The sequence below is a fragment of the Oryctolagus cuniculus genome, chromosome 19, assembly GCF_964237555.1.
Source record: "Oryctolagus cuniculus chromosome 19, mOryCun1.1, whole genome shotgun sequence".
NCBI classification, from domain to species: domain Eukaryota; kingdom Metazoa; phylum Chordata; class Mammalia; order Lagomorpha; family Leporidae; genus Oryctolagus; species Oryctolagus cuniculus.
In genome coordinates, this window is record NC_091450.1 from 36,920,610 (window position 1) to 36,934,226 (window position 13,617).

At 61.2% G+C, this 13,617-nt stretch overlaps 1 protein-coding gene across 4 annotated transcripts in view; it reads right to left on the reverse strand.

Moving 5' to 3' along the window:
- MAD1L1 (mitotic arrest deficient 1 like 1) overlaps nucleotides 1–13,617 on the reverse strand; it is a 280,453-nt gene that overhangs the window by 118,895 nt on the left and 147,941 nt on the right. The window lies entirely within an intron of this gene.

Consider the following 13,617-nt stretch of genomic DNA (forward strand, 5'->3'; position numbering starts at 1 on the left):
TCCCAGACGCAGAACCTTCACCTCAAAGCCAAGGCCAGGCCAGGCCATTCCCCTACCCGCTGGCATCTGTCGAGCTGAGACCGCACGATGAGACAGAGGCAGGGACGCCTCCGTGAGCCAGGAAGCTCCCCCCACCCCCGGTCTGCGCCGTGGACATGGAGTCACAGGGGACCCCCACCCCCACACGTGACCACCCGGGGTCTGTGAATGGACACGGGGTCACAGGGAGCTTCCCCCACCCCCACACATGATCACCCGGGGTCTGTGCGGTGGACACGGGGTCACAGGGAGCTTCCCCCACCCCAACACGTGATCACCCAGGGTCTGTGAATGGACACGGGGTCACAGGGCGCTTCCCCCACCCCCACACGTGAGCACTGGGAGTCTGCACGAGCACGTAGGGTCAGCAGTTTGGGGAGGGCCTGCGCATCTGCGTTTCCCCGTGAGCCATTCCTGCCGTGGGTTCTACCCCATTCTCTGGGGGTGGGGTGGGGGTGGGGTGGGGGTGGGGTGGGGGCTGCTACGGCCAGCAGAGCCCCGGAAGAAGTGTGGTGTTTCCAAGGCCCAAGCAGGTGTAGCTGTGCTCCGGGGCCAGTGCTCAAACCTCCCTACGTCTCATGTCCTTTGCTAAGGACACAGGTCCTGGGGACGATTGTGGACATGCACACGGCCACAGAGAAGGTGCCTGCGAGCTGTCCCGGCCAGCGACCCTCAGGAGAGAACAGCGGAGCCCTTCTCGTGCCTGCCAGGCCCAGAGGCAGGTTCCCCGTCTTCCCCGGCACCCCGCCCTGCCCAGGAGAGCTGCAGTAAGGGGCGGGGACGGGCCACACCAGTACAGCTGAAAGGGCAAAGCCACGGTCCGTGCAGACCCCTGCTCCTCCACTGGGCAGGGGCCAGAGAGCAGCAAGCTCTCCCCTGGGAACGGGCCCACGTGACCACCTCGGTCCTCCACACATGCTCTGTTTCTACCGCTCTGAGCTGGGCCCCAGCCGTGTCCCCACACAGGAATGGGAGCCATCAGGCTTAGCCCCCGTGTCTGGGGCGGCCATCTCATGAGCCAGGTCCAGCACGGTCACTCTGGCATGGACTTGGTAATCAGTGGATGAGACATGGAAGCTGCACACCCCGCTGGAACTGGTCACACCCGGGGAAGGGTCTGCACAGGAGGCTTAGCACAGGCCTGTGTTATTGAAATCCTGCATCTTCCCACCGACGTTTATGGTCTACAGCCAGCTGCCCGAGTTACCACCGCCAGGCGTCGATGCCTCTCACCCGGAGCAGTAATGGGCTCCTTTATTGGCCCATCCATCTGCACACGGCAGCCCCTCCCATGAGCAGCAGTGGGGCAGGAGCGGGGCTGGGTCCCGGCGTCTGTGGCGGCTTTTGAACGATTGGTTCCCCTGTGGGTGAAGTGTGCTTCCCACTTGAGCAAACACCGGCGATGAGATACCACCCACACAGGCACCCAGGCTGCGCCGACACCAGCGGTACTCTCCACCGACTGCAGCCCCATGGGTACAGCTGGGTCTGGTCACGTAACTAACCACAACGCCGAGAACGAGCTGAGGACCCGAGGAGATCAGCGGGGCCGTCGCATCGCCAGACCCCACGCGGCCAGTCAGGGCGGGGGAGCTGGCTAGAGGGGCCCACCGAGGTCACAGCCAGGGGAAGACCCTGGTGCTCTCCAGCCCCTCCAGCCCCCAGGAGGCAGCGGCAGGCCGGAGAGCAGCCCTGCCAACTGCCCTCCCTCTGCTCCCGCCCAGGCCTGGCCTGCCACAGCTGCAGGCTCACTTTCTTCTCCCACGCCCACTCCACGCCTGTCCAAAGGGTGCCAGCTCAGCACCAGGGGAAGGTCGCCCGCCCCTCCTCCTGGGGCCAGGGCTGCCCAGCGCCCACGCCTCGTCCCAGCTGTCTCCCCTCAACACGGCCGCCCACACGAGCCTTCCATGACACATGTACTGATGCCACGTTGACTGTATGCTGACCACAACGTGTGCACTGACATGCATCCTGACAACACCCGTGCTGATGACCACGTGTGCTGGCCACACGTGTACTGACACATTCTGACACACGTGCTGACACCCACATGCGTGCTGGCCACAACGTGTACACTGATGCCATGCTGAGAGACTCCACACATCTGCAGAGCCCAGTTCCACTCACCAACCGCCCACAGGTGCACAAAGGGCACTAGGCAGAGTTCAGACCTGTGACTTGGCCTGCCTGCTCTGCGTACTGGCCCCGCACTGGCCCTCTCATCCTCCCCGCCATCAGAAGCCTGCTCTGTGTCCTGACCCTGCACTGGCCCTCCCCCCCCGCCCATCAGAAACCTGCTCTGCGCCCTGACCCTGCACTGGCCCTCCCCCCCCATCAGAAGCCTGCTCTGCGCCCTGACCCTGCACTGGCCCTCCCCCTCCCCCCCATCAGAAGCCTGCTCTGTGTCCTGACCCTGCACTGGCCCTCCCCCCCATCAGAAGCCTGCTCTGCGTCCTGACCCTGCACTGGCCCTCCCCCCCCCATCAGAAGCCTGCTCTGTGTCCTGACCCTGCACTGCCCCCCCCCCAACAGAAGCCTGCTCTGTGCCCTGACCCTGCACTGGCCCTCCCCCTCCCCCCCATCAGAAGCCTGCTCTGTGCCCTGACCCTGCACTGGCCCTCCCCCCCATCAGAAGCCTGCTCTGTGCCCTGACCCTGCACTGGCCCTCCCCCTCCCCCCCATCAGAAGCCTGCTCTGTGCCCTGACCCTGCACTGGCCCTCCCCCTCCCCCCCATCAGAAGCCTGCTCTGCGCCCTGACCCTGCACTGGCCCTCTTGTCCTCCCCCTCCCCCCCATCAGAAGCCTGCTCTGTGTCCTGACCCTGCACTGCCCCCCCCCATCAGAAGCCTGCTCTGTGCCCTGACCCTGCACTGGCCCTCCCCCGCCCCCATCAGAAGCCTGCTCTGTGTCCTGACCCTGCACTGGCCCCCCCCCCCCATCAGAAGCCTGCTCTGTGCCCTGACCCTGCACTGGCCCTCCCCCGCCCCCATCAGAAGCCTGCTCTGTGCCCTGACCCTGCACTGGCCCTCCCCCTCCCCCCCATCAGAAGCCTGCTCTGTGCCCTGACCCTGCACTGGCCCTCCCCCCCCCCCCATCAGAAGCCTGCTCTGTGTCCTGACCCTGCACTGGCCCTCTCGTCCTCCCCCCCATCAGAAGCCTGCTCTGTGCCCTGACCCTGCACTGGCCCTCCCCTTCCCCCCCCATCAGAAGTCTGCTCTGCGCCCTGACCCTGCACTGACCCTCCCCCCCATCAGAAGCCTGCTCTGTGCCCTGACCCTGCACTGGCCCTCCCCCCCATCAGAAGCCTGCTCTGCGTCCTGACCCTGCACTGGCCCTCCCCCCCATCAGAAGCCTGCTCTGTGCCCTGACCCTGCACTGGCCTCCCCCATCAGAAGTCTGCTCTGCGCCCTGACCCTGCACTGACCCTGCACTGCCCCCCGCCCCCCATCAGAAGCCTGCTCTGCAGCGCGGGCCTCAGAAGGGCATGGTCATCCCCCAAAGACGGCACTCGTGGCTCGGACAACACAGGCTCCACCGAGAACACAGACCCGCTGGAGACCCACGCTGGGGTCAGGCAAAGGGGCCTTCAAACTTAACTGACACAGACCGGCTGTGCCACGGGGACCAAGGGGCAAACTCTCAGCTCCCCCTGCTGTGCAGAACCGGACACGACTACCCCCAGGGTGCTCAACGGGTGACGGGCTCAACAGTACACACAAGGCGGCACCAGCACCCAGCAGGGGCTGAAGGGACAGGGAGGGAGGGGCCCCACAGCACGCTGGCACCAGGCCCCACCCCGACATGCCTCTCTGCCCCTGGCCCTAAACAACCTGTTTTCTTTCCTTCCTGACCAGTGGCTGTTCCAACGATTCGCGGGCCACAGTCCAAGTGCTCATTCTCCAGGCACATCGCACACTGCTGGTGCACGTGTCACCTCACTTATCAAAACCACCAGGCGGGGGGGCAGCACTGTGGCATGGCGGGTAACGCTGCTGCCTGCAGTGCCGGCATCCCATGTGGGTGCTGGTTTGAGTCCCGGCTGCTCCACTTCCCATCCAGCTCTCTGCTGTGGCCTGGGAGAGCAACAGAAGATGGCCCAAGTCCTTGGGCCCCTGCACCCGTGTGGGAGACCGGAAAGAAGCTCCTGGCTCCTGGCTTCAGATCGGTGCAGATCAGGCCATTGCAGCCATCTGGGGAGTGAACCAGCAGATGGAAGACCTCTCTCTCTCTCTCTCTCTCTCTCTCTCTGCCTCTCCCCTTTCTGTGTAACTCTTTCATTCAAATAAATCTTTTAGGGGGGGGTAGGCAGAGTTAGACAGTGAGAGAGAGACAGAGAGAAAAGGTCTTCCTTTTTTCTGTTGGTTCACCCCCCAAGTGGCCACTACGGCCAGCGCATTGTGCCGATCCGAAGCTAGGAGCCAGGTGCTTCCTCCTGGTCTCCCATGCAGGTGCAGGGTCCAAGCACCTGGGCCATCCTCCACTGCCTTCCCAGGCCACAGTAAAGAGCTGGACTGGAAGAGGACAACCAGGACAGAACCGGCGCCCCAACCAGGACTAGAACCTGGGGTGCTGGCGCCGCAGGCGGAGGATTAGCCTAGTGAGCTGCAGCGCTGGCCAAAATAAATCTTAAAAAAAAAAAAAACAACACACCAGGCAGGGGCCAGCACTATGGCACTAGCTCCCTGCTAAGGCCTGGGGAGCAGCAGATGATGGACCAAGTGCTGGGCCCCTGCACCTGTGTGGGACACTGGACGAAGCTCCTGGCTCCTGGCTCCTGGCTCCTGGCTTCGGTCTGGCCCAACCCTGGCTGCTGCTGCCATCTGGGGAGTGAACCAGTGGATGAAAGACCTCTCCCCCTCCCTTTTCCTTCTCCCTGTCTCTCTGACTTTAAAACAGATCTTAAAACAACAACAAGCACTAGGTAGGCTGAGGGAAAGGAGGCAGGAAACCCACGTCCTTTTACCGTGTATCAAGGCCTCCAACTACAAAAAATGAAACTGTATAATAATTAGCCAAATTACTTGAGACCCAAAACTACTCAAACATATTAAGCATTTATTTATCTATTGCTACTGTTTAGAATCTCAGAAGCTCAAAGCAGCCTGTTCTACGTGCTTCTATTCAAACAGAACCCATCTAGCTGGTAAGCCTACTAGTTTTGCTTGTTGAATTTAGCGGAGTACCAATACACTAGGATGATTCATGAAAACTTGTCATTTTTTTTTCTTCACACTATTTGTTGCACTCTTTTACTTAGTGTAGAGTTAACCTTACACTCATTAAGAAAACTGAAAGAAGATCTTTGTAAAAATTAAGGGTGGGAATGGGAGAGGGAGAAGGAAGAAAGGTTGGAGCGTGGGTGGGAGGGAGGTATGCTGGGAAGTATCACTATGTTCCTAAATCGGTATATGTAAAGTACATGAAACTTGTATAACTTAAACAAAATTAAAAGAAAAAAAGAAAAAAAAAAAACACCTCAACCTCTCAGACACAGGGGGCAGCTCCCAGGGCAGCGCAGGCTCCGGACAGCCCTTGACCGTGGTCCTCAACCTCTCAGACACAGGGGGCAGCTCCCGGGGCAGCCCAGGCTCCAGACAGCCCTTGACCGTGGTCCTCAACCTCTCAGACACAGGGGGCAGCTCCCGGGGCAGCCCGGGCTCCGGACAGCCCTTGACCGTGGTCCTCAACCTCTCAGACACAGGGGGCAGCTCCCGGGGCAGCCCGGGCTCCGGACAGCCCTTGACCGTGGTCCTCAACCTCTCAGACACAGGGGCAGCTCCCGGGGCAGCCCGGGCTCTGGACAGCCCTTGACCGTGGTCCTCAACCTCTCAGACACAGGGGGCAGCTCCCGGGGCAGCCCGGGCTGAGGTCTCAGCAGCCGCGGCACAGCAGCCAGCTCTGGGACCCCGAGGCCGTGGCCTTGGCACACTAAATTCCCCCCTCCGAGTGGCTGGAGGTGGAGCCAGCCCAGGAAGCTGGAAGCCACGCCAGCGGCTGCTCTCCTGCACCCAGCGTGAACCCCACTCTCCGCCGCACAGCAAACTCCAGGCCAGCCTGGCAGCAGCTCCTCCTGTGCCCTGGGTCAAGCCTAACGGAAGTCCTTCCCAGCAGACGGCTTTCAGAAGCCGGCACACAGCCAGTCACCAAGTCCAAGGACAAGGCCACAGCAGCAGCAGTCCCAGGGTCTCCTCCCGCCTACCCGCACTGCCCAGGCTCCAGGGCCTAGGGGCAGCCTGGGAAGGGGGCTGATGCAGGGGCTGGACGAAGGGGACGTCGCATTTCACCCCAAACCAGCAAGCATCCGCCAGTGGAGCACGGCGGCCTCGGCCAGAAGCACGAGGACCCGACACATCCTGGAGACGACCAGAACTCGGTGCAGGCCAGCGAGTCGCCTGGCGTGCAGGCCAACAAAACCAGCCCAGGAAGCTCTTGGGATTCTGGGAGCACCACTCCCATCCACGCCCCCCCCACCAGGGGCGGGGGACGGGCACAGGCCGGGCTGTGACGAGGCGAGTATCCAGGGTCCGTGGGGAGAGGCTCAGCAGAAGCAGCGGCACAGCCAGAGTCCCGTGAGCCCCGAGGGCTGAGCCCGGCCTCAGCCTACCTGGCTACGCTGTCACGTGAGAACCGAACAGGCACTGGGCCGGGGCAACCCGACCACAGGCTCCCGGGCCTTTCCTGCCGGCACATGCCAGGACCAAGGAGGCCCAGTCACGGCTATTTTTTTTTTTTAAGATTTTTATTTATTTATTTGAGATGTAGAGTTATAGAGAAAGAGAGGGAGAGACCAGTAGAGGTCTTCCATCTGCTGGTTCACTTGCAAAATGGCAACTGCTGGAGCTGAGCCAGGAGCCAGGAGGCTCTTCTGGGTCTCCCACGCGGGTGCAGGGGCCCAAGGACTTGGGCATCTTCCACTGCTTCCCCAGGCCACAGCAGAGAGCTGGATTGAAGAGGAGCAACCAGGACTCGAACCAGAGCCTGTTTGGGATGCCGGCACTGCAGGCAGAGGCTTAGCCCATTGCACCATAGTGCCGGCCCTGGGCCGTGACTCCTCAGGAGGTCAGAAGAGCTGCCCTGTGAGGCACCACCAAGCACTGCTGGCCGACACCATCGGCAACGCCGGCCTCCACCACCACCCACATCGAGGCCTCTCCAAGAGCAGGCCCAGCACAGACTCTGTCCCATGAAATCACTTGACCTCTAGGGCTGAGGGAGAGGGCCAAGGTCAGGTGTGTGACGGCCCTTGTGGAGGAGAAGCAGTGACTGTGGTGCTGCGTGGGGCGGGGACCAGGTCAGAGAACTGGGGCCAGACAGTGCTCTCTACAGTGGGCCGACCCTCAGACACAGGGAGCGCTGCAGGTGACGGCGCACATCCACGCACATGCACGTGTATGAACACACACACGCACACACGTGCAACATGCACATACATGCACACACGCAAGTGCACACACGCATGCATGCACGCACGCACACATCGACCTCGGCTCTGGGCAGGTGGAACAAACAACGTCCAAGCCGTGAGGCTCTGGGATCAGGAGCCAACACTCCTGAAGCGGGGCTGGAAACCAGCGGGTGAAACACCAGCGCACGGGGCCAAGGCTGGGGGTGCAGGAGCAAGCAGAACGTCTACCGCTCGCCAGACACCAGGCAGACGGCTCCAAAGATCAGAGGGGGTGCCCCCGCGACAGCGATCAGCAAACAGAGGAACAAGCGCACACCCACGGTGTCCAGCACAGCCACCAGAGGCCACACCGACTCAGGGTGCCTCCCACGTCAAACAACAGAGAAAGGGGCTTCAGTGACAGAAAATCACGACACAAAAACAAGCAAATTAAAAGCAAGCGTGAACAAAACTAAACGGAAACGACGCACGCGTACACTTAGCAGGCAGAACTGATTCAGACGTGGCTGCTGGACAGTCAGCGCACGGAACGACAGGCCCAAGCAGCAGACAGAAAACACGAATGAGCGGTGGAGACACACAGAGCAGAGGCCGGAGCTCTCTAAAGAACCACGCAGAGCAGAGGTGCCCCAACCACGCAACTGACGGGCCGGGAGACCCAGCTTCAGAATCAGAAACCACTCTACATTCCACGCAGCGGCATGGGGAGGCGCACCCGGACAGGCCACAGGCGAGGGCACAGCACGGCTGGGCAACGTGGCTCGGCCAGGCGAGCAGGCGACAAGGGGAGTCCCAGGAGGGCCGGAGAGGCCGCCCCATGCCTGACACACAGTCCCCACTACAGGACAGAGGCCCGGTGAGGCCGCCCCATGCCTGACACGTGGTCACCACTGATGGCACAGGGGCCCATGAGGCCGCCCCACGCCTGACACGCGGTCCCCACTGACAGGGCACAGAGGCCCGTGAGGCCGCCCCACGCCTGACACGCGGTCCCCACTACAGGGCAGAGGTGGGCCGATACAGAAGCAGGGCTCCAGCAGGTGCGGCGGCCACTCGGCGGCTTGCAGCACGATGGCTGAAGCCGCGCGCCTGACGCCATGAAGGGCACACTCCACCCTGAAACATGTAACACCCATGGAACACGAAGCACGGCTGGGGCACGTGGACAGACGGCACCCACGGCTTCTGAAGAGACACAGCACAGGCGCCAGTCTCTGCGGGAGACGGGACGAGGCCAGAGGCACGCGCGGTGCCCTCGCCAGCTCTCCCGGCTCTCCCCAGTTCTGTCTCACGTGGTGCTCCGGAAGTCAGGGGAAGCTGCACCATGCAAGCCAACTTCAAATGCCTCTGGCAGCGATCTAGCTTCTAACTCCATTTCTAGACATTTCCGAGTACCTCCTCTGTGACGTCATCCACTGGAAAAGTGCAAATGCAGGAGGTGCGACGCTCGGCACGGCACTGAGGAGACTGCTTGGGACGCTGGAGCCCGTGCTGACCGGGTCAGCGCTAGGCCCCGGCAGTGCGCTCCCGGGGGGCAGCAGGCGACAGCTCGAGTACGGGGTCCCTGCCACCTGCACCAGAGACCTGGATGGATTCCAGCGTCTGGCCGTCAGCCCAGCCCAGCCTCAGCTGTTGTGCTCATTTGGGGAAGAGACTCGTGGATGGAAGATCATGTTTTCGGCCTTCCAAATAAATAAAACAAGCTTAAAAACAAGCACACAGGAATTTAAGATAAGGCGTGTGGGGGAGGCTGAATCCAGAGAGGCCCAGAGGAAGCTTCCTGAGCCTGCCTCAGGAAAAACCCGTCTGTAAGTTTCAAATCCCTGGTGGCAAACACCCCACCCCAGGGCGCTTCTGCCTCAGGATCCTTACGGGGTACAACAGGAGCGGCTAGGACCCTTCTGCATCACAGCACCCCACCCCTTGCCCGCATCCCCTCACGGGCCTGTACCCTCCGCTCTGCACCGCAGCTACATATGCACCTCCCTTTTACAATGCAGTGAGAGCCTGCTCCCACTGGGCTCCACACCGCGCCTGACTGTCCCGAGTTCCCGGGTTGGGGCAGGCTGAGTGGCGGGTGGCGCACGTCCCCTCCCTGGTCAAGGCAAGCTGCGGGCAGCCTGCCGCATTCCCCGGCGGTGGCGAGGAACGGTCACCGCAAAGGCGCGGTTTGAAAGCACTGGAACATCATCAGAGCGGTTAGGGACACGTGGAGCCCTCCTGCTCCGGGAGCGCGGCCACACACGCACCGCCCCACGCCCCTGCACATGGAAACTTCCGGAAGGAAAGAAACAGCGTGGTGACATCCCAGAGAGCGCCAGCACATCCAAGAGGTAAGAACACAGAAAACAAGGAAAGCATTAAGTGAGAAGATGGAAATCTAATTCAGAAGAATAAACAATGTAAACAGACAACAGTCAGGTTAAAGGGCAAGAATGCTCGTGCAGCGTGAAGAAAAATATAATTCAGGAAAAAGTTTCACCAGCGATAGCAAGGCTTCACGGGAGACAACAAAGGTTCGACACTGAGTCTTCTAAATAAAGCTATTTATTTATTTGAAAGGCAGAGTAAGAGAGAGAGGGAGAGCGGAAGGGAGAGACAGAGAGGTCCTTCATCCACAGGTTCATTCCCTAAAAGGCCACAACGGCCAGGGCTGGGCCTGGCTGCAGCCCAGAACCAGAAACTAACCAGGTCTCCCACGCGGGTGCGGGGCCCAGCACTCGGGCGTCTTCCGCTGCCTCCCCAGGTGCATCAGCAGGGAGTGGATCAGGAGTGGGGCAGCCGGGACTGGAACGGCGCTCCATTGCAAGCAGGGGTGGGGCGGGGCCGGACCCGCTGCACCGCAGCACCGCAGCACCGTCCCAACACCCCAGTGTCCAACTCCCAAGAAGGCAGAACCGGCACTGCCCGACAGTCACCGACAGAGGGAGAAGCGGAAACTCCCCGACAGATGTGCACAGCCCGGTCCCCAAGCGGGAGCGGGGAGGGGACGCCGCCTGCACACACACAGCACCTGGAAGATTCACGGCTCCTGTGACGCAGGACACACTCCGACAAGTCTCGGACAAATCTCACTCAGAATAGCAAAAAACCATGGTGAGGTCAGGAATCAAGCCTAAAGTTCCTAAGAAAAGCCCAACACAGCTGAGTCCCACAAGGCCGGGCAACAGCGGTGGAAGAACTTCGCGGCGGGGACGCTGACACAGGGCAGCTCCAGGGTGCTCCCGGGGCTCCGGGAGGCCGACCTGCGGCTTACACGCGACAGCAAGTTCCCTTCTAACAGCACCACAGGGGCACGGTCTACACCTGCCCTGCACACAGGCCACGCACACGCCACGCAGGCGCTCTGCAGGCCACACGCCAGCACACCCTACACACAGGACCCTGGCAGCTCACACTCCCGCACAGACACAGACACAGACACAGGCCACGCACACGCCATGCAGGCCACACGCCAGCACACCCTACACACAGGACCCTGGCAGCTCACACTCCCGCCCAGGGCTGCCCGTCACCAGGACCAGGAGCAGCTGGCTTAAAGGAAACAAGGACCTGCCCTCATCTCGTCTCCTTAGAACCCTAACACCTGACAACCAGGAGCCACCAACCAACCCACAACACACAGGGAAGTGACAAGAACACAACGGATAAAGGAGAAAGAAAGAGGAGGACAGGACCTCCCCACATTCGCACGCAGAACAGGATTCCGGGGCTCGGCGGAGCAGCACGCCTCTCTCTGGACTGCTGAGGGAGGGGAGAGGAGCTAAGGAAACATTTAGGGTGGGATGGCTGAGGTTTTTCCAAACGAATGGCAGACAGCAAACCGCAGGCCTGGGAAGCTCGCCCAGGGTAAATACCAAAGCTCCCGCTCCAGCACTCGGCTCAACCCGACAACGTCCAGGGCGCTGAAGCCCCGTGAGAGAGCTGGGCGGGCCAGCCCACACCGAGAGCAAGTGCGGGCAGCACAGCCGCGAGCCGCGCCAGCTAAAACAAGCCGAGGAAACATCGCGACCACGACACGGCCCGGGGTTCTGCACCCAGTGGGAGACACGAGACGCAGACAGACGAAGCTGCCCCAACGAAACCGCTCAAAGCAGCTCTCCGGAGAAGCCCAGCGGGGAAGGCCAGTGAGGACAGAGGGAGGTGAGATAAGATCTTCCACTTCTGGGGCCAACTGCTCCGCCAGCCGGCGGTGCACAGGTGCACGGGCACCACGGCAGTGGATCGGCGGCAGCCAGGGCGCACGTGGGGACGGGGTGCCTGCGTGTCGGGAAGCGGAACCAGTGGGCGCAAGATGACCCTCTCCATCACTCTGCCCTTCAAATAAATCTCTTACAAAATGTATTAGAAAAAGAAATATTTATAATAAAATAGTGAACAAAGTTTCAAAAGGAAAGGTAAAAACTCAAAACGTCTAATAATATTACAACTGGCGACCAATATATCCATCTTATTATCACACAAAGGAGATTTAAAAGTTACGCCCGACAGAGTATTCTATCCCAAGGAAGAGCTAGGTTCACCAGGAAGTCAGTTTCCATGTGCGTGTGCCGACTGCAACAGTATCCAGAGATGCAGGAGCAGCCTAGGCCAGCCGCAGGGCGGGGCTCCTCCCAGGAACCCAGGAGCTGAGAGGCACTCACAGGGCGGTGGGGGGGGGGGGCCACAAGAAGTGTGAGCAGCACGAGCAGACGGGGCCAGCACCACCTCTCCCGCGTGTACGGGGAGTGTCGGCGGCACGAGCGGACGGGGCCAGCACCGCCTCTCCCGCGTGCACGGGGAGTGTCGGCGGCACGAGCGGCCCGGGCCCGGCACCACCTCTCCCGCGTCCACAGGGAGCGTCGGCGGCACGAGCGCGGATCGGGCCCGGCACCGCCTCTCCCGTGTGCATGGGGAGTGTCGGCAGCACGAGAGGGCCGGGCCCGGCACCACCTCTCCCGCGTGCACGGCTTGCCTGCTGGCGAGCTTTACAGGGCAGATGCCACGCGAGTCAGAGCCCAGGCCGCGAGGCCCACGTCAGCCACACAGCAGCCCCAAGCGCTCGGGGTTCAGAGCCCATTTCTCAGTAATGCACGGACCAAAATGAAACAGCACAGACAACACTGACAAGTAATGGAAAGTGACAATAAAACTGGTGAACAACAAAACGACACGTATGTAAACTCGCAGGGCCAGCTCGCCCCACAGCACTGAGCGCATGTGCTAGGAGACCTACACGTTCAGCTCAGGGAGAATGTGCAGCCTAGAGAAACAGACGCGCTATAAAATGGGGGTCAGCACGCAGACCTCACGCTGCAGAGACGCGAAGGGCAGAAGCCGGCTGCTGCATGGACTGGCCGGGCTGGCGGGCCTGCGGGGAGCCGGCCAGGGACGGGAGAGGGACCAGACACACACTGGCAGCGTGGAGCAGGACGGGCAGCCTCCGCAACTGAGCCAAGAGGGAAAAGGAAACTGAAGGAGCCACTGAAGGAGACCAGGCGGGGGCCAGGCCGCGGCCACGACAGGGCCTGCCGGGAGCCGCGGCTCAACGATCTTCCAGGGCCTCCTGCACCCTGGGAGGCAGGAGGTGATGGTCCAAGGACGTGGGAGACCCAGTCGGAGTTCCGGACTCCGGCCTTCAGCCTGGTCCAATCCTGGTGGCTGTGGGCACTCGGGTAGGGAACCGGCAGACGCAAGATCCACGTCTCTCTCCCCTCCTCTTCCCTCTCCCTCCCTCCATCCCAGATAAATCAACCTTAAAAATAAGAAACAATCAAACTTCCAATTAAAACTTTACCCAGCAAGAGAACCCCAGGCTCAGATGGCCTCCTGGTTGCATTCTACCAGACTTTAAAGAAGAGGAACCAGCAGCCTCACCAAGCTACTGCAGGAAGAGGAAGAGAACTCGCCAGGCCATTCACAGAGCCAGACACAGACCGCCCGACCTGAGGGCAGGAGGGCACGAGGGCACAGGAAAAAGAATCCCGACTCTGACACGCTTGGACGCAGAGCCCTATTAACTTACTGACAAACCAAATAAACCGTTACACACAAAGCCTAATCCCGGCACGAATGGTGGCTTCACATTTGAAAATCACTCCTTTAGTTCACGGTGACAGGGAAATAGAGCTCCAGGCAAGCCTTTAGCCAGCAGTGGGGCAGGCTGGGCGGGCCTGGCTCCTGATTCCCCTCCC